Source organism: Acinonyx jubatus, chromosome A3, assembly GCF_027475565.1.
Source record: "Acinonyx jubatus isolate Ajub_Pintada_27869175 chromosome A3, VMU_Ajub_asm_v1.0, whole genome shotgun sequence".
In the NCBI taxonomy this organism is placed as follows: Eukaryota; Metazoa; Chordata; class Mammalia; order Carnivora; family Felidae; genus Acinonyx; species Acinonyx jubatus.
The window spans coordinates 73,110,261-73,131,749 of NC_069388.1; the positions used below are offsets into that span (position 1 = coordinate 73,110,261).

General features: G+C 39.7%; 1 long non-coding RNA gene across 6 annotated transcripts in view; it reads right to left on the reverse strand.

Moving 5' to 3' along the window:
- The window catches only part of LOC113603249 (uncharacterized), a 66,233-nt gene that overhangs the window by 11,583 nt on the left and 33,161 nt on the right, over nucleotides 1–21,489 (reverse strand). For 2 of the 6 annotated variants that reach the window (XR_008289314.1, XR_008289313.1), the window contains exon 5: nucleotides 17,141–21,452. This is a non-coding gene — a long non-coding RNA (uncharacterized LOC113603249). Of the gene's footprint in view, nucleotides 1–12,906; nucleotides 21,453–21,489 lie in introns of those variants that run through there. The other 4 variants (XR_008289317.1, XR_008289312.1, XR_008289315.1 and 1 more) reach the window with 3 other exon arrangements.

Consider the following 21,489-nt stretch of genomic DNA (forward strand, 5'->3'; position numbering starts at 1 on the left):
TAATGTGAAGTTGAGGATTTTTGGCAGGGGAATCATGCCCCTTGTTTCTCCACTCCTCTTCAAAATATTTATTGTTCATATGTGTATGGAGGTTCTCTCAGTTGTGGTCAAGCCTCATCTCTAGGTAGCCAAGAGCAATGACATCATTACATATATTTGAATTATATTCTGTATTTTAAAAATTGAGGCATAACTGACATATTATTTTATATTAGTTTTAAGTATAAAGCATAATGTTTCAATATTTATATATATTGCAAAATGATCACCACAGTAGGTCTAAGTCATGCCCCCTCCCTTTTTTAAAATATAATTTATTGTCAAATTGGCTTACATACAACACCCAGTGCTCATTCCAACAAGTGCCCTCCTCAATGCCCATCACCCACTTTCCCCTCTCCCCCAAACCTCATCAATCCTCATTTTGTTCTCTGTATTTAAGAGTCTCTTATGGTTTGCCTCCCTCCCTCTCTGTAACTATGTTTTTTCCCCTTCCCTTCCCCCATGGTCTTCTGTTAAGTTTCTCAAGACCCACCTATAAGTGAAAACATATGATAGCTGTCTTTCTCTGACTGATTTCACTTAGCATAATACCCTCCAGTTCCATCCACATTGCTGCCAATGGCAAGATTTCATTCTTTCTCATTGCCAAGTAGTATTCCATTGTCCCCCCCTCCTTTTTTTAATGATTATTCTGGCCATCTAGGGAGAAAATGGCTTTTAGAAATACACACACACATAATAGTAATAAAGTAATAAATGAATAATTATTATGTTAATAGCTAATATTTGAATGCTTATTTTATCCCAGACATTGTTTTAAGCACTTAAATGTATACTCTTCTCTCATCATCATAAGCTCCTCATGAGTTTATTATTTCCATTTTGGAGATGGGAAAACTGAGGCACGTGAAGTCAAGCCACTTTCTCAATAATACTCAGTAATTAGTGGAACATTCCGACTCTAGAGTCTTTACTCTTAACAATTAAGCAGTGTCTCCCCGGGAATGGGGAGAATTTTATTCTGTAAAATAAGAATGTATTTTACAGAAATACAGGAGACAGGGGAACTTAGACTATGATGGAAACAGTAGTAATGATGAAGGTTGTCAGATATGGTCTATAGTTGGGATTAGCTGGAGGGAATGATACAGAGAGGGGTCAAAGTGAATCCTAGCATCATGACTTGAGCAGTTAGACAGATGCCAGTACTTTTAGCTGAGATGGTGAAGATAGGCAAAATGCAAATTTATGAGTTCAAAAAAATAATTTATGTTCTGGTGTGTTAATGTAGTCCATCAAAATGGGGATGCCCACTACATTAGGGTTCTCCAGAAAAATGAAACCAAAAGTATCTATCTAATCTATCTATCTACCTACTGAGAAAGAGAGAGCTTTTTATAAGGAATTGGCTCACATAATTATGAAGACTGACAAGTCCCTAGATCTATAGCTGGCAGGCTAGGGATCCAGAAGAACCAATGGTGGAAGTTCCAGCATGAGGGCAGAAGACTGATGTCCCAGATCAAGGGAGTCAGGCAAGTGGAGCTCCCCCTTTCATGTGAGAAGTTCAGCCTCTTTTTTTCTATTCAGGCCTTCAATTTTTGGATGAGGGCTACCCTCTTTACAGAGGGCAATATACTTTACTCAGTCTTTTGATTCAAATGTTTATCTCATCCAAAAATATCCCCACAGACACACCTAGAATACTGTTTGACCGAATATGTATATATTCTGTAGCCCAGTCAAGTTGACACATAAAACTATCACAGTCCACTCTTTGTCATCTTAGCCACCCAGCAGCATCTCCTTAATCCATACTTAATCTCCAAATAAATATAATAACAAGGTTATCATTCCACCTAACATGATAGGACTATCCTGCATATAACCCAAAATGCACAAATCCCTTCCCCAGAAGAAGGAGGTCTTCGAGTAAAGTCTACTCTTCTTGATATTCTTTAACTTATGTACTATGATTTAAAATTAGCAATACTTATATGATAAGGGAACAAGAGAGAAAACAAAGATATTTGCTGTGTATGTGTGTGCACACACATACACAAACATACTCATTAAAAATAAGGAGAACCCCTCATGACAATTGCAGTGTTCATTCCTGTAACTGGTTATGTGGCTAAACTGGTATTTATAATTTCCTTTTTCTCCTATCCATTCTGTATTCTCTGCCTTCAGGAAGCACCTCAGCTGATCATGGTTCTTTACCTGGTGGGGTGATCTAAATCTTCACACCTAAAGGGTCTGAGCCATTGGTAGTCTTGCCTAGATTGCATTGTTGTAGGTTTCCGTTGACTTTAACCATGGGGCATGGCAATAGTAAAAGACACACTAAAGGATCTCCTGTTTTCCAGATATACTCTTCCTTTCCTTCACTGTGGAGTAGGAGCCCAATTTCTCCTTGGGAGTGAGGATCAATAACCCCAATCAGCCCAGTAACTCTCTTCTTTGTCTGTTGATTCAGTGGCATGAGATGTTCAAAGTGGCTGGGCAAGAGTCTTAACTTTCAGTTCAATGGAATCATTGTTGTGTCTCCTGGTGGAAGCATTCTTCCCTTTGGAACAAAGACCTCTAGCTTAAGGTCATGGGAACAGGAAACAAAAGTTGTGCTAGTGAGTTGCTAGGGGTAAAAGTGAGTGGTACCACTCCCATTTCCCCCTCTTGATTCCTGGACCTGCGAATCCTGGCTATGGGAGAAACAATACCATATATGGATGCTGATTTAGAGTATATACAGTCTTCTAGAGAACCTTGCCCCAATCCTACAAGGTATTACCAGCTGATGTTGTAACTGAGTCTTCAAAAGGCCATTCCACCATTCTGTCAGGAAAGCTGTTTTGGGATGGTGGGAAACATAGTAAGACCACTTAATTCTATGAGAATAGGTCCATTGTTATAATTCTTTGTCTGTGAAATGAGTTCCTTGCTCAGAAAAAATGCTGGGTGGGGTAATATGATGGTGGATAAGGCATTCTATAAACCCATGCACATAGTAGTTTTGGCAGAAGCATTGCATGTAGGGAAGGCAAATATATATCCAGAGTAAATGTCCATTCTAGTGAGAACAAAATGCTGCTCCTTTCATGGTGGAAGTAATCCAATGTAATCAACCTGTCACCAGGTTCTGGCTGATCACCTTAGTCAATGGTTCCATCCTGGGAACTCAGTGGTGGTCTCTACTGCTGACAGATTGGGTACTCAGCAGTAGCCAGATTGGCCATGATGAATGGAAATCCATGTTGCTGAGCCCATGCAAACCCTGCATCCTTGCCACCATGGCTACTTTGTTTATTAGCCCATTGGAGGATAAAAAGAGTGGCTGGAGAAAGTGGTTTATGGAATGGGTATCTGACCCACTTGATTATTAAAATCCTCTTTTGTTGAGGTCACCCTTTGGTGCATATTCACATGTAACACAAATATCTTCATGGTTGTTTTGCCCATTCAGAAAGGTCTATTCCCATACCTCCTCCCCAAATTTCCCTGCCACCAGTTTTCTAACCATGTTCCTTCCAAACCCTTGACCATCCAGCCAAAACATTGGCCACAACCAATGAATCAATGCATAATTATATTTCTAGCCATTTCTTCTTCTAAGCAAAGTGAGCAACTAGGTAAACTGCTTGAAGTTCTGCCCACTGGAGGATTTGCGTTCATTGCCATCCTTTGAGATATCCCAGAAAGAGGCTGTACTGCTGCAGCTGTACATTTTGGATGATGTCTACCTATCATGCAGAACAACCTGTAAACCGGGCCTGAGTCTTTTCTTCCTCTGTCAACTGGTCCTGGAGAACTCTCCATGAGGCCATAGGAGCAGGCTGGGAGAGAAAAGGCAGTGTAGCAGGAAGGGGGACCAAGGGCATTTGGGCCACTTCATATAACTTACTTGTGTCTTTAGAGCCTGCTTAGGCCACATCACATATATGCCTCTTCCATTTGATAATGGAATGCTACTGTGCATGCCCAACTTTATGGCATGCTAGATCAGATGACACTCACTTTTTGAGGGGCATCTCAGGTCACATGATAACTTAGTGGTCCATGGTAAAGCATTCAGTCTCCACTCAGGCCCAGTATCAGGCCAAGATCTGTTACTCAAAGGAGAATAGTTATTTGGTGAGGTTGGTAGGGTTTTGAACCAAAATCCTAAGGGTCTGCACTGTGACTCACCTATAGAGACATGCCAAAGGCTCTGAACAACATACTTATCTAACATTCCAAGCCCCATTGGATCTGTGGACCATATGGCCCAAGTGGAAGAGCCGCTTGCACAGCAGCCTTGTGCTATTGCAGTCTTATCTTGGTCTGGTCCCTGCTCAAAATGAACAGCGTTTTCAATTACTAGTAAATGGGCTTAAGTACCACATCCAAAAGAGGAAGATGTTGTCTCCAAAATCTAAAAAGGCTCACTGGCATTGTGCCTGTGCATTGTTTTAGGAGGGTCCAGATACAACTTACCCTTCACCTCAGAAGAGCTTTCTTGACATGTTCTATACTAGCAAATCCCTAGAAATTTCACTGCAGTAAAAGGCTCCTGAATTTTTTTCAGATTTATTTTCTACCTTCTGACAAGTAAATATCTTATCAATAAGTCTAGATTAATTGTTACTACTCATTTACTAGGGTCCATCAGCATAATGTCATCAATAAAATGGACCAGTATGATATTTTGTGGAGGTAAAGGTGATCAAAATTTCTGTGAACTAAATTATGGCAGAAGGCTGGAGACTTGATATATCCCTGAGGTAGGATAGTGAAGGTGTATTGCCAGCTTTACCAGCTGAAAGAAAACTATTTCTGGTGGTCCCCATTGGCAGGTATGGAAAAAAAGCATTTGCCATATCAATAGCTATATACTAGGTACCAAGGGATGTGTTAATTTGTTCAAACAATGAAAACACATCTGGTACAGTACTTGATCAAGCTTGAAATAATCCAGTCATTCTTCTAGATCCATCTGTCTTTTGCAAAGGCCAAATTGGCAGAAAATGGAAATATGGTAGGAATCAGTACTCTTGGCTTCTATCAGGTCCTTCATGAAGGCACTTATCTCTGCAGTTCCTCCAGGAGTGAAGCATTGCTTTGGGTTACTATTTTCCTAGGTATATACAGTTCTAGTGACTTCCACATACCCTTTCCCACAATAGTAGCCAATTCTGATCAGGGAACTAATGTGAGAAATATGCCAGTTTCTGAGTATATCTGCTCCAATTCTGTATTCTGGAAAATGGGAAATAACCACAGGTTGGGTCTAGGTACACACTGGGCCCACTGTGAGACAGACCTGAGCTAAAGCTTCATTGAACACCTGACCTCCATAATTTGTGGGCCACAGTAACATTTTGGTGTTAGTGTAGAGCCAGTGTCCATAGTCCCCAAAGGTCTGATTATTTCCTTTCCCCAATTCATAGTTACCCTGGTAAAAGGCTGTAGGTCTCTTTGGGAATGACTGGGAAAAAGATAGTATAAATTTTGTTTTGTTTTTTGTTTTTAATTTTTTAAATGTTTATTTATATTTAAGAGAGAGAGTATGTGTGAGCAGGGGAGGGGCAGAAAGAGATGGAGACAGAGTCTGAAGCAGGCTTCAGGCTCTGAGCTGTCAGCACAGAGCCTCATGCAGGGCTTGAACTCAGTAGCCATGAGATCATGACCTGAGCTGAAGTTGGATGCTTAACCAACTGAGCCACCTAGATGCTCCAACAATATAGGTTTTTAACTGTCCTGGGGTTCTGCCTCAAGGGGATTCAGTCTCCCATTCACTCCAGGAGTTCTGGGTATGTAAACTGGTTCAAGTCTGGGAATTGATGGAGAGTGGTAACTTTTTATGGTTCAGATTAGACTTTTGTTCACGTGACCTAGAACTTTTCTGCTTAAACAGAAAAATAAGAATTTAGTAGGCTTCCTATGTATTTTCCTTCTAGGAACACCATGATTGACTAACCAGTGTTATAGTCCACGTGAGTTAGACTATTCTGATTGCTGCTTTGAATCCGCTGTTGCTTATGCAAACCATGCCCCCTTCACCTTTGCTGGTTGAGCACTGCAACCCCTTCAGGATCCAATCATTCCCCTCATATTTAGGTTCCCTAATTCAATGATGGCAGTTCCCACTATAAGATCTGACTTCTAGAGGAGCTTTTCAAGGATCTATGGTTCCCTCGTGAATTTGTAGGTCACAGTTGTGGTCAAGGTATGTCTTCCTGGACCCTCCTAAGGTAGGTGAGCAAGTCTTAAATGACAAATCCATTCTAACATTTCAATCTCCCTAAGACTTTGGACACTTTCTTTACATTAAACCAAGGTAAGTCTGGCATTTCTGACTCACTCATTGTAGATCACCTTTTTTGGTCCATGTATCAGCCAACCAACCAAACTATTATGATCCTTTCTAACTCTCTACACTGCAACATTAAATGCAAAATCTCTACTTAGTGCGCTCATATCAATGAATTTGGCCTGATTCAGCTTTATGTTCATTCCAACATTTTTCCACACTCTTATTATCCTTTTCTACCCTATCCTCTGGATTTCTATCTGTGTAAGTTAGAGAACTCAAGTAGTTCTTCTGGAGTAGAGCACATATCCTTATGGGTCACGTTTTGTACTTCACCTTTAAGGGCCTGCTGCGTGCTGGGACTGTCTTCTTACAGGTCTAGAAGCAAAAAAGGGTGTGGGGATTGGGTCCTGAGGAGACTCAGCTTTGTCTGGCATGGAAACTACTGTAGTAGAGGTCATTACAATTTTCTCAGGCAGTGCAGGGTTAATTCCCTCAAGTTGGAGGGAAGGAAGAGGAGGTAGAGAAGCCACTTTCACTACCAAACTCCTCAAAATTTAGAGGTTCAACGTCCCCAGCTTCATCATGGACTTCCGATCTGTCCTCATTTCAACTTTCAGGATCCCATTGCATCCAATCTATCCAATCCAAGGGGTGCCTGGGTCACTCACTCAGTTAAGTGTCCAACTTTGGCTCAGGTCATCATCTTGTGGTTTGTGATCAAGCCTCATGTAGGGCTCTGTGCTTACAGCTCAAAGCCTGGAGCCTGCTTCAGATTCTGTGTCTCCCTCTCTCTCTGCCCTTCCCCTACTCATGCTCTGTCTCTCTCTCTCTCTCCCAAAAATAAATAAACATTAAACAAATTTTTTAAAAGTCCAATCTATCCAATCCAAGAGTTGTATATTTTAGTCTAGAGCTCAGGGAATAGTCAGGGCTATAGATATGAATTTGTGACTCATCAGCATATGGATTGTATTTAAAGGTATAGGGCTTGATTGTAAAACCTCTCACCCTCCCACCACCCCTTAGGTGAGACTAATTAAGGGTCTTTCTAAAATTTCATATTTAGATATGCACTATTGTTCTGAAAAGAAGAAGTGATGATTTCCAGTACAAAAAACACATTTATTCAAACAATTATTAAAAGCCCACTAGATGCCAGGGAATCTTCTACATGCTAGGGATACCTCAGTGAACACTACATGGTCCCAGCCCTCAAGCTACCTAAACTTTGATAAGCAAGACAGAGAATAAAAAAAACCCAAACAAAATATAATATACTAAATGTCAAGTAGTGATAGATACTATGAAGAAAAATCAAGCTGAGTAAGTAGGGAGTGACAGAAATTAGAGTTGCTATCTTATTTTTTTTTAAGTTTATTTATCGATTTAAGTCATCTCTACACCCAAAGTGGGGCTTGAACTCACAATCCCAAGATCAAAAGTCACACTTTTGTGACTCTTCCAACTGAGTCAGCCAGACACACATGTTAGTTTAAATAGAGTAGTTGGGGAAGGTGTTTTTGAGGAGGAGTAGAGACTTGAAGTGAGAGAGCTAGCTATGTGAGTGGTTGGGAATGGAGTAGCAAGCAAGGAAGAATGGAAGGAACTAGAAGAGAATCCAGGTTCTGTAGGGTCTTGAGAGGGAGAGGGGAGGGGAGAAGGGAGGTAGAAATGGGGAGGCAGAGGGAGAGGACTGAAGATGGGAGGAAAGGAGAGGAAGAAAGATACAAAAAGCCAGGAGGGCTGGGGTCCTGCAGTTGGCAGCTCTTAGAGAGTTGAGATTCAGAGGCTCTCAAGCAATTGTGGGGCAGTAAGAACAAGAGAGGAGATTCCTATAAGTATGGCTCAAGGTTATGAATTGCTTTCCCTTTAAAATTTTTTAATGTTTTCTTATTTACTTATTTTGAGAGAGAGAGATAGAGAGCAAAGAGGGGAGGGACAGAGAGAGAGGGAGAGAGAATCCCAAGCAGGCTCTGCCCGGTAAGCATGGAGCCCGATGAGGTGCTTGAACCCACAAACTGTGACATCATGACCTGAGCCAAAATTGAGAGTCAGACGCTTAACCAACTGACGCACCTAGGGGCCCCAAATTGCTTTTCCTTTAATGGTTTTTGTCAGACTAATGACTAGAATTGGGGATTATTTTTATAATTACTTATGGCCATTAGCTTGTGTTTCTTTTAATAGAACACTCCACTGGAAGTGGGCTGTATGACCATATTTGTTTTTTTTTTTTTTTTTAATGTAATAAATGTTAAATTTATATCTCACATTACCTGTAGGAATGACTATTCAGAGATCCTATGCAGTAGCCTTTTTTCTCTTTGGGGAACATATTCAGCTGAACATATGAAAAAAAAATATATATAACAGTTTATGGTAAGGAACTTATTACATTGCTTCTGAAATTTAATAAGTATGTATACACAAAATTTGCATTATTGCTTGTATACAATATTGTTCCAACCATGTTAAAGTCTATCTATTTCAAGACTGTTATTTTTCTGGAAACTCTTAAAAAAAAATATATATATATATATATATAAATATAAATGTTTATTTTTGAGAGAGAGAGAGAGAGAGAGAGCGAGCGAGCGGGGGAGAGGCAGAGAGAGAGGGAGACACAGAATCTGAAGCAGGCTCCAGGCTCTAAGCTGTGAGCACAGAGACTGATGTGGAGCTCAGACTCACAGACGGCGAGATCATGACCTGAGCTGAAGTGGATGCTTAACCAATTGAGCCACCCAGGCACCCCTCTTCTGGAAACTCTTGATTTCACACAGAATGTCATAAATTAACTTTTAGTCCACTCCCTTCACTAGTATGGAAGGTATCCTTCATTAGGACAATGATTTTACTCACTCCTATATCACAAGTGCCTAGGATAGTAGCTTCTATACAATAGATGTTCAGCAAATGTTTGATAGGTGAATAGTAAGTAAAGTAAAATGAACTAGTTTGTCAAACTGCCTCAACCTTTTAACTAAAAAATGCTAGAAGTACAAATGGCTTTAGGCTAATTAAAAGTAGAATTTAACTAACAGGTTATCTTTTATAGTAATTTCTTGGTAGCATTTTTTCCTATAATTACATTTATTTCAGTGGTAGCTGTGGGAAATAATCCCAATTCAAATAGCAATACCTATTTAAACCCCATAGACCCTTAAGTTTAAAAACAAAGCAAAGAAAACCCAAAATTTGTCTTTAATTTTTTCCCCAAGTTATAAAAATGATCAGCAACTTTAGGCTGCTTTATTTAGTTATATATTTAGCAAGGAAAGTACCAGTGTGTTATAACACAGAACCAGGTTAAGTTATTTGGTTTCAGTGATAGATCTGTAAGAGTGGTAGGCTAATGATAGGTGATTTAGCATTTTGGGACCACTTCTCTGAGAAACATTTCTCTTCAGGGGTCAATTAAGAGTGCTTATTTTACTGTCTAGCCATAAACACATCATGCACATCTAACATGAGGTGTTCACTGATGCTTGTTTAGATGCTGAAGGCAATGCATTAGGAACTGATGGTAAACCATTCTTATCCAATCAGTTCCTGATGCAGTATCTACGACATCAAAAACTCTATAATAATTATATAAAGTAGTTATTTCCAAATGCAACAACTTTGTTCCCTTTGTTCCTACATATAAAATTTGCCATTAAGTAATGCTTCTTGTCATCTGATAAAATCAATCTAATGTCACACTAATGAGTAATTTCCCGTTTACCAAGAGACACATTGCAAACACGATGTGTAGAAGACTCGTGTAGTATAATCATGTATTTCATGGCAAACTAGTGTGGGTAAGTATTTTTTAGAGAGGATATTTTAAGTTTTTTTTTTTTTTTAATGTTTATTTGTTTTTGAGAGACAGAGACAGAGCACAAGTTGGGGAGGGGCAGGGAGAGAAGGAGACACAGAATCTGAAGCAGGCTCCAGGCTCTGAGCTGTCGGCACAGAGCCTGATGCCGGGTTTGAACGCAAGATCATGACCCCAGCTGGAGTCAGATGCTTAACCAACTGCACCACCCAGGCGCCCCTTAGAGAGGATATTTTAAAAACAGCTTGCCTTAAGCCACTTGTTTCTGTTTTTTGTTTTAAAGGATAATTTAAAAATATTAAAATCCTAAGGAGATTTGAATGAGACAAGCTGGTGAGCATTTAGTTTTAGATTCATTGATTAGGATAAGTTGCATGTACATGTTCAAGATAGATTTATCATGTCTTTTATTCTAGAATTCTAGCTCACTGAAATGATAAGGTTAGAATTAGAATTAATAGATATAAGAGGCATAGGATACCAAGAAGAACATAATGGTCAGATACACAATTTCAAGAATGTTACTGGTTTCCTATCTTATTGATCATTTTGCAGGTCAGTTTTTGATGATCTCATCAGAAAATTCTAATTAGTCTTCTAAAATTCCTCCAAATATAGAATTAATTAAGGGCTCTAGTATTACCTAGAAATCCTACCCTTCTGTCAGTGGAACTTTTGGTTTACATGGGATATTTTAGACATAAAGGGTAGGGGATTTGGAAATAGAATCAAAGTGGAGATCACAGAATGGAGACTGGAAAGTCCACTGATTGCTCTCTGTCTTCATTTATCTGAATACCAAGTAGGCCTAAGAGTTAATACTTCACCATGTTTTAATTCTATCAGTGGTTTAATTTTGGAATACACTAAAACACTCTATCTAGCTTATCATAAAAATAAGTTCCATCTTATTCTCTTTCCGGAGTTCTTATCTATAATCAAGTACGTTATCTCAATTGTTTAACAGGCATTTCCTTAAGGTTTATATAGAGGTTTATATAAGGTTTATATATTTTCATAGAGAGTATTGCAGTAAAGCCAAAGAACTTATAAACAGAATGGTTCTGGGGACCCTGAAGACTTCTGTTGGAGAAGCAATCCCAGGACCAGGACCTGAAAAGTCAGCCCATATTTTCCTATAGCTCTCATGGTCTCTTATAATTTTGGTTTAGCAGGTAGATTTGGCAGATTAGGGAATTAAGTTAACAACTCTAGCAGTGTCTGGGAAATTAGGTGGTATTATGTCATTTGTGAGCTAGAAGGAATGTAATAAGGAAATAAAAATAGGTGAAGAACAGGATCCCTCAAGATTTGATTGTTGCAAATATCCACTGTAATTTTCAAATAGCGTCATTTATCAAAAGTAACATAAGTCCATTTGCCCACATGTCATGATTCTAGGCTATTGGTTATTTGGAGTACCTAGTATAGTATTGCAACAGGTTTTGAAACCCCTCAGTACTGGGACATGGTGGCTGGGATGGTTGACTATGGGAGTATCATCTTTAATTACAAACTGCTACAAGGAATTTGGTGGGGAAAGAGGGATTCATGGAGTTGGGTAAAAGCTCCTATACAGGCCAGTGGTTATCAAACTTGAGCATGCAGAATTGTCCAGAGGTTTATTAAAAGACTGCTGGGATACACAATCAGTTTCTAATTTAATGGCTCTAGGATGGGGCCCAAGAATCAGCATTTTTAACAAGTTCCCTGGTGATACAGTTCAGAGACTATAATTTGAGAACAACTGCTCTATCCTGGTCTGAGACTATATGGGCTATTGGAAACAAGTGATCAACCAGGACTGTGATAAAATGAGTGTGATGATCTAGAAGGAAAAAGGACCAGAATGAAGCATCTACAGAAATTCAAATCCTAGTAATTATTGGAGTTCAGGAATGTTGCTCTTTAGACATCATATTACTACAGATCTTTTAGGAATACATTTGCAACTTTCTCTTTTCATTTCCTTTCACTCCAGAAAAAAATCATAGATTAAAAACTCTTCAGTTCTCTGGATTACTTGAGTTTGGAAATAGAGCTAGTCTGCCTGTAGATGGAGCAAAATGATAGTAAGGAAAGACAACTCAGAGACAGGCTGCTATGAAACAGGAGAATGTCAAAATCTAGGCTACAGTTTTGAGCAATCTTTGGAGCATTGTATAGGCCAAGGGCATCTCCCAGTAATTGAGGTGTCTCTAATAGAACCAAAAAGAAGAGGGTCACTTTTTCTGGAAGATCTCCCAGAGGTTTTTTTTAGAGAGAGCCTCCTGGTATGCCCATTCCAGGTGACAAAAATGTTGTACAGCTAAGTGGCAGACTTATCTGTTCCTAGAGTTGATCAAACTCCTCCCTTCTCCCAAGGTTTTCACCATGCTGTTCCCACAACTCCTACCCATTCTTCGAATCTCAACCTCAGCTTGTTCAGATGAGGTCTCCCCATCCTTTGCTCATAGCAGGTAACCATCTATAATTACAATGGAGATATTTACATGATTGGTTTCACAATCAGCTCCCTACTAGGATAGGGATGGTTTGTTTACTGCTGCATTCCCGATACAGGGCCTGGTACCTCACTGGCATTAAGTACTTGTTGAATGAAACATGAAAAGCAGCTGTACCTTACAGAGAGAACTTGAAACCAGGTTTTGTGGTCAAGCATGTTGGCTGAGCTTGGAACCTTCTCCATCCTTACCCCCTCCAGACTATCAATGTTCATTGCTAGTAGAGTGTGGGATACAAGTGCAGCAGGTTTTGAGACTATAAATTAAATAATGCCATAACCCCCAAAAGAAAGTGTGTTTTTAAGGAGAAGTTTGGGCTTCAAAAATGATTCAGAAGAATGGGTTATACAGGTACAAATTGGGTACCTGGCAGGATTACTAATATCAAAGTGCTCTAGCCAATAGAGGATTGAATCTGTAACCAGTAAAGGTTTCTTTAACCCTGCTCCACCTTCATGGAAGATAGCTCTGTCTTAGATAGGATGGACAGCTGTAGACTTCCTGAGATCTTGCAATCATCACTGGACACATAAACCCTCTTTGTTCTGTTGTTTAGTTTTGATTTTTTAATTAATTAATTAAAGGAATTTAATTAATTGACAAAGGAAGACAAAGATGGCCTTTCTGGGCATTCAACGACTATTTATTCTCCAGTAGTACAGCCTGGAGAGGGCCACAGCAAGTTCTAATCTGGATGCACAGAGAAGACAGACATTGTGAGCCTGGGGTCACTTTTAGCTTGCATAGGGGTGCTGCTAGGATGCCTTGGGCTTTTTGACTTTGTCAGTGACTTCAGAGGCCTTCTTGGTGGCAGATGGAATTTTTGCTGGCTGACTTGAGCCTGCCCACATTCCTTACTACATACATTCAGAAGCAGAGAACGATAAAATCCTTTGAAGGCAGAAGGATGACCACCATCTAGCTAGCTTGTTCTCATTAATGGAATAAATAAAACTTGCTGTCAAGTTGGGCTTACAGCATGGGGCTCCCTGCAGTACCTGAAAACCAAGGTCAGCCTCCTGGGCCAGCTGAACTGCTAGCACTAATGGTCTAAGGAAGGCTGGTAATCTTACTTCACTTTTTGGGCCAGGACTGAAATGTTGATTTCTAGCACTAAGAAGGTTCAGTCAAGAGTTGTCCAGGGGAATGAGCTCAGAAGGAGACCTTCGCTCATTTGGGGAACTGAAGGTAGTATGAAAACTAGGAAATCAGTGGGGAAATCAATGGATCTCTGGACTTCTGTCACTCTGGTAGAAGCCAGGGCTGGGTGTGGTGGGACACCTGCAAGCTCGAAGTGTACACCTGAGGACAAAGCCAGGGATGCTTAGAGAACACTCAGGGCAAGTTTTAAGCACCACAGGTTTATGTGCAGTACATACTGGGACACAACTGGTCAGGGAAGAATCAGGCAAGATCTAAAGAAGCAGCCTTGGGATGCCCTTTACATGGGGCCCCAAATAGTGAAGCCTGTAGGCGACACATGGTCACCGTGGTTCCTATGTGCAAAGCCAAATCCAGGTGTAGAGGTGAGGTCTGACCTGAGTAATGCTTAGAGCCACAGTGAGTTGCAATCTGTGATCAGACAGGAACACACAGGCTGGAGGATGAAGAGAGCATGGTCAGCTGCACTGAGCAGGAATAGAGTTCAGGTTTAGTGCAGCAGATCAGAATCACAGGTTCAGCACACATTTAAGGTGCAGGCCTGCAGACTGGCAGTAGGCTCTGCTTGCTTGCTCTGGGAGAGAGACCAGCTTCTTCCACTTTGATGTAGATAGTCTTCATGGTATAGGTAGTAACAAGGAAGAACAAGGGCCATACTATAGGTACTGGCGATTGAGGTGAGGACTTGGTTCCCAGGAGCCCTAACAAGGTCTCATATAGTGAGCAAGACAGAGCCTCCATAGGAAAAGGCTGGGAACCCTGTTGCACTCTATCCTCTATTAGCACTGTCATAAACTAATCCCATCCAACAACAATATTTTGGGTGTCTCATTGACAGAGATGCCAAAGCCTTCCCTTATTTCGATGCTAATTATCACCAGGGTGATAAAATTTTTAAGTTTTTTTTTTTTTCAAGTCATATTCTATGTGGCTGAAAAGATACGTGATTTCCCCCCCCCCCCCCTTAAAGCAGCAAAAAAGCTAATTAGTTTTCAAAAGGAGTTGGGACTCCTAATTCCAGAGCCAGTTTTCTCTTTGGTCTTTTATACTAGCTCTCCTCTTGGTAGGAACCTGCCTGTCCTGTGGTCTATGCTTCTCAAGTTTAATTGCAAGGTTGCTATTTGGAGCCCACAACACATGTTTTTCCTTAGAGTTTATAAGTTATTAAGTTCTGAGAAAATCCTATTCGATCTATGTTACCTAGTAAACAAGTCATGCTACTTCTCTAATTAAAAAACTCTCCCCCAGTGCTTCTCAAGTCATTCACATTAAAACCCCAAATCCTTACCATGGACCACCCAGTTATTGCTCCAATTCCATCTCCTACCAGTTTCTCTTTCACTCCACTCCACTCCATCCACAGCCTTCTCGTTGGACTCACATACACTGATTCTCACCTCTGACTGCACATTAGAATCTGCTGGGCAGCTCATAAATAGTGATGCTCAGGCCCCACACCTAGTCATTCTGATTTAATTCATCTGTGATGAAGCCCTTGCCTTTGGCCTTTCTGAAAGCTCCCCTGGTGCTTAGATGTGTAGACAGTACTGCAAACATCTACAGTACTTACCGCATGTACCAACATGACCACAAACACAATTCCTGAAACATAGTATGTGCTCATCTATTTAAAATTTTTTTCTTGTCCTATTTAATTACATTAATTTTCTTTCCTTTTGAAAAAAGAATGTATCTTTTTTGAAAAATTGTCACCAAGAATTGGAATTGGTAATTTTTTAATGTTTGATGGGGAAAAAAAGGCTATTTCAACTAGCAGGAAGATACAGATGATATCTGGAGAATTTCATAGCTTTAAAGGGCCCTAATGAGTGATGCAGATTAATATGAAGCCCTCTTCTTATGAGAGGTAAGTTATTTTCTGGCTTATATTTCAGTATTTGTCCTGTTAGTCTGGGAATAACTAGTCCTCAAACTGACTTCCTACTACCCAACATCACTTTCTGGCAAGGAAACCTAATAGGTCACAATAGCAGATGTGTAATCTAATCGGATAGACACACAGGCTTCTTCTCTTCCTGAAGATACCCAAGGAACTACGTCAGCCAAGACCTTTGAAATAGCATGTTTAATACATTTTGTTGCTAAAGTTAATCTTACATTAATTACAAATTTGTTCCATCTAATTGGTTTGGTGCTGCTGGGTGAATGAGAAAGAGAACTGGCCTTGATTTTTTTATCCTGAGGAATCACATTTGTTCTCAATCTTTTTCCAGAATAGTCTTCTGCCCCTGTTTCCAGGGGTCACCAAGAATTGGAGTTAGGCATGGCTCAAAAAAGCCTTTGAGGCCAGAGCCACAGTTGATTCTAAATTTCAGTATCAATTAGGACAGTTGAATGTGAAACGTACATAGTAGGAATGAGGAAGAGACTTTCAGTGTGAGAATCTGGGCAGTTGAAGTTTGAGTAGGGCTGGCAGATCATCCTCTTTTGGACTGCTTGGAATCTGACAGCACCCCCAGAAAGAGTGGGAGGAGCTTTCAGAAGGAAAACATTTTAGGTTTAGCTTCTAACACCAAACTCCCTTGGTTGATTTAAAAAAAAACAACAAACAAAAAACCAAGGAGCCTTAAAGGAGTGCTATAAATGGAACATGAATCCAATAAAGACAAATTAATTCCCAAGGCTGGTTGCCTTTCTCGCAGAGCAGGACTTCAGAAAAGACTTCAGTAAGATTAAAAGAGGTTGAACATGAAACAGTAACCATAGCAACTTTGCCTTTTTTTTTTTTGTCATGAACTAGTAATTCCGTACTGTAATTTGGGTTGCCTACAAGTCTTTTGATCCATGAGGGCAAGGAAATTGCTCTGTTTAGCATAATCCCAGAGACCACTGTGGGGGATTGTATGAACATCTCACAGTTGCCAGCTGAGATTAAGCCAACTCACAGCCATCCAGGTTAGACCTGCAAGAAGAGCATCATGTGAGCAGAGGCACATGGGTGCCTTGGGTAAAAGCATAGCGCTATTCACTGAGCACACTGGCTGAAGAGTTATTATGTCTCCTGGATTTTTTCTTGATGAGACATTATCAAGCTACTTCTCTTGGTGAATTGAAACCTATATTCACACGTTGCTGGTATGTGCAGCATTGCATATCATGTCCTAATTTTTGCATTTAGAAAGGATTTATTCTATTTAATCCTTACATAATAAGAAACACAAGTAAGTATAGGAGGATATAAAACCAATCACTCAAAAACCATTTATAAGCAAGCTTTATAAGGAATTTGGGAATACCAACAACACCTAAAATAGTTCCTCAGGTAAAAAAAAAAAACAACAACAACCAACAAACAACAATTATGTAAGTGAAAAAGGTAATGAGCATATATATACTCACCAAAGGGGCAGGTGTGATAATGGGGGTCCAGGTCTTCACCTTTTTTAGATGGTAGTTTCTGTGTCCTTCCCTTTGCTCATGCTGCTTTATTCAGTTACATTGGATTGGGCCATGAGCCTCCGCCCTTCTAATTCATTGAGTGGGGCTGATCAATCATAGGGATAATGATCAAGAAAGGAAGGAGGGAGAGACTGAAGAGGTTCTCCATCATCTGCTGTGGGGATTCTCAGCTTCAGGGAGTATAAGAAGCATCAGAGGACCTTGTTACAAACAGATCCCCAGAGTCCGTGTCCAGATTTTGATTTTGTATGTCTGGTTTAGGGCAAGGATTTGCATTTTGATGGAGATTTGCCCTGCCTTTCTCTCTAGTTTCATTTCATACTAGTCCATTTCTTCCCCTAAATTGTAGACTCAAGCTATAACAAACTGCTTGAAGTTCCATAATCCAATGAGCTGTATTATGCCTTTGCACATACTTGAGACAGTTTCCTCTTCCTCCCTCCCTCCTTGAACAAACATACACACACATATGCATACATACATACCTTGTGTGACTGACACACACATTCAATCTAAGACCAACACCAGACACTTTCTCTCTTCTGTCTCCCTTCTCTGTGCTCAATTTGTACCCTCTCTATTTTCACACCTGTTATACACAATGATGTTTTCTTGCTTACATGTTGTCTCCCTCATTAGACTATGACCTCCTATATGTAAGGACCACCCTTATTCATCTTTATAGTCTCAGCCATACAATTCTCTGTATGGCCTCTACTACTTAAAAGTTACACAATAAAAGTTTGTTGAGCTAAATGAAATGTTTGTTGAAGCAAAGTATTATAGATTCCAGCTCATAACTTGTCCCTAAATAACTGAGACTTGACAGAATTAGGATAATGATAATCTGCTTGGTTAGAAAAAAGGCTTTTCAAGGAAAAAATTCAGGGAGATATGAAGTTACAAAACAATTAAGAAAGAACAAGAGAATATAATCTTGCTTTTCATATGAACTCCTAAGTAGAAGGCTACTTGTTGAGAAATAAAAATGTCTTCTCACTGAACTTTAGCATTTAAAATATAGTCTATGTCTATTTTCTGGAGTCAAATTGCTCAGGATCAAAAAGAAATAGAGGATTTTATCCTAAGCAAAAAACAAGGGCCTATCATTTCTCATGTCTTTCTTCTCAAGGGGTTAGGATAAATCAGATCCAACTCCAAAGCAACATGCAGGCTTGTTCTTTTTTTCTTTTCTCTTAACCTTAGATTTGATTTCCCTTTCTTCCTAGAAGGTTTAACACTGACAGTGACTGTTAAGAGATAGCAAGAATAAAGATGTAGTTCTTCTTCCCTCTACTGGAAAACATTAGAAAAAGGTCATAACTGGAAGTACTGTACATTGATGAGGAAAATAAAGAGCTGCAGGTGAACCCAAGACATAGGGTATATCATGCCCACAACTGCAGTGGGGAAGGCACTAGGGGGAAAGTATAGACATATACTTTGCTGCCTTGCCCACCTTACTGGGTTGTTGTGATGGGCATTTAAAAGGGAAAAGGAGGGCAATGATATAAAGAAGTTTTGGTAACAAAGCTATGCTAATGTGGCTGGTTAGTCCATAGGCCAGATAAACTAAAAAAATAGTAGTAAAGTATCAAGAAGTAAGCTATTTCTAAAACCATACATGCTGTTCAAGGATTTTAGGGATATTACCAAAGGAAGGGAGACTCTAAGTCCATAGTAAAGTATTCCTACAGGCATCTTTGGGGGCATTGCAATGTATGCATTTGTGATCTTAATTCTGTAAACTCTTAGATCTTACTCTCTATAGATTTGTATTTGGATGTAACAGAAGTTTCTCTCAGGTCATTGGATCTGTTTAGACAGTTGCAATTTCAATATTTCTCTTAAGATCATGTTATTTACTCAGAGTCAGAATTATTTAGATAACTTCTGAAAACTCGGAAGGATTAACCCTCCTGCAATTGACTGTGGAAGATGGCATAAGGGGTTGGGAAGCACATGAGCTTTGGAGTGAGGTAGAGCAGGGTGTGATTCCTGGTACTACACTTACCAGCGTGGTGCTTTAAGGTGAATAATTTTGTTTCTTGGAGATTCAGTTTGTGCATTGTTAATACTTGTGGGTGACATTATTAACAACTAACTGAGATAATATTGTGGAAATGTCTACCTGGTACAAAATCTGATACATAGTTAATAAATTCTGGTTTTATTTTAATTTTACCATGATGTCCTTTGGTTAACTCAATTACTTGTTTTTTCTTTCCAACCTCTAGATTTTAGAAGAGGTGCCCAAATTCCACTCTTATATTTATGCTTACGTTATTATCTTCCTTCCTAGAAGTTTTTCTTTTCTTTTTAAAAAAATATTTATTTATTTTTTGGGAGAGTGCAAGTGACGGAGGGGACAGAGGATCTGAAGCAGGCTTTGCGCTGACAGACTGATAGCAGTGAGCCTGACATGGGGGTTGAACTATGAACTGCAAGATCATGACCTGAGCTGAAATCGGACCCTCAACTGGCTGAGCCACCCAGACGCCTCCTTCCCAGAAGTTTTTAAAATCTGCTTCTGTGCCTTGCTCAAGTTACTGACTTATTAATGATGTACCAGGGTGCTCTAGGGTGTTGGCCAAGAGGTGTATCTATTTCTACACTGAGGGGCTTCTGAGTTTGCATGATGCTTATGGTTTCTCTGAACCAATGGTATCCAGAGTTGACATAAGCCATTTTATAATTCAGTTTTCTCTTCTTTATGGATAAAAGTGTTCTGTCATTTGAGACATGCTGCTTAGAAATCTAGTTCTCCCTTAGCCTTCAGGTCAGAATTCTGAAACAGCTCAGGTCTTTGGGTACTCAGATTCACACTGGTGCTGGAGTGGTACTAATTTTGTTACATTTGAGTGTCTTTTGCAATCCCTCTTTTGGAAATTAACTCAAAACAAAGGCAGAAAAGTCTATGAAAACCAACTGAAAAGGTGCTGATGGGTGAGAGGACTTATAAGAACCCCTTCAACAGGGCTCTGTTCTATATCCCAATTTCCTAGCAGATGTGGGGACCACTTCAAGTTTCTTCAAACAAACTTCCTCTCTCTGATTTCTGGGTGGGAGTCACTCTCCAGGCAATAATCTTTTTCATGTCTGCTTCCTTTTTACCTTGCCTTCTTGTTCTTTTTGGGATTGGGACTCTGAATCCCCCAAGGCTTGAAAGATAGCCAAACATTATTTATTATTTTTGTAGCTTTGTAGGCATTCAAAAAATGTTTGGCTTTGAATTGGTTTCAATAAAATAGTTGGCTAGAGTTACAAATGAGCATTTTGGCTGGAATTTTGCTAAATACCAGTTTGAAGCTGAATTTTGGTAAAGCTGCCCTGAATACATCTATCTTTGTCAATGGATTTGTTTGTTTATTAAGTGCATACTTTCTGGATTTTTGTGGGAAGAGAAGGTCAGACAGAGGAGCATGAGGATTAGAAGTGATTACGAATAGAGAAAAGGATTCATGGAGAATGGTGTCTAGAGATAAGGCGTTACGAGAAGGGAGTCTGAGTCATACTGTGCATAAGTGGGTGTCCAGCCCAAAGCCAAAGCCAGAACTGCCATTGAGCTGAGCTTCCCATTGGCATGTTTTCCACATTCTGAATGGTGGAGACATTCTTAAATAGGTAGTCACAATTAATGACAGAGCAAAAGTGTAATTGATATAAAGAATGGTTCTCATAAAAAAGGGCTTTTTCATACTCTTCTAGTTTAAGCTTCTAGAAAATCTTAAAAAGAAGCCAGCCCTAGTTCAAGGGACACAGTGCATCTTTCATAACTGAAGCAAAGCAGATGAATAAATAACCTCTTCAAGGAAAGCCATTAGCAAGTTGGATAATGATACTGACGTGAGTAATTGGAGAGAAATAAATAAACTAGTTGCTATTAGAATATTCACTAAGGATTGCCTGTGTATAGTTGGGTGTAACTCTTAAGACTTGGTGTATGCCACCTTCCATTTCTTAAAAAAGAAAGAATATTTTGAAGGTCCTCTTTTTGGAGACCAAAGACATGAGGCATTGATCATGACTCAGTGGGGTTGTAGTCTCAGTGTCTGAATCATTTCAAACCTACCTTCTTTTGTAGAGTGCACCTATAGTAAAAGAAGGAGGGAAGTTTATCCTGGAAATTTTTAGGAGACAGTGTCTAGAATTCCAGACGTCTCAAGATTCTTACAACGGAGAAGAAACTTTAGTCTATAAATTTGTCACAATTTTCCAAGATGATTCTTCATTTGGGATGATGGAGGAGATGCTAAAGGCAACAAACACAAAAGAGTAGAAGATGATTA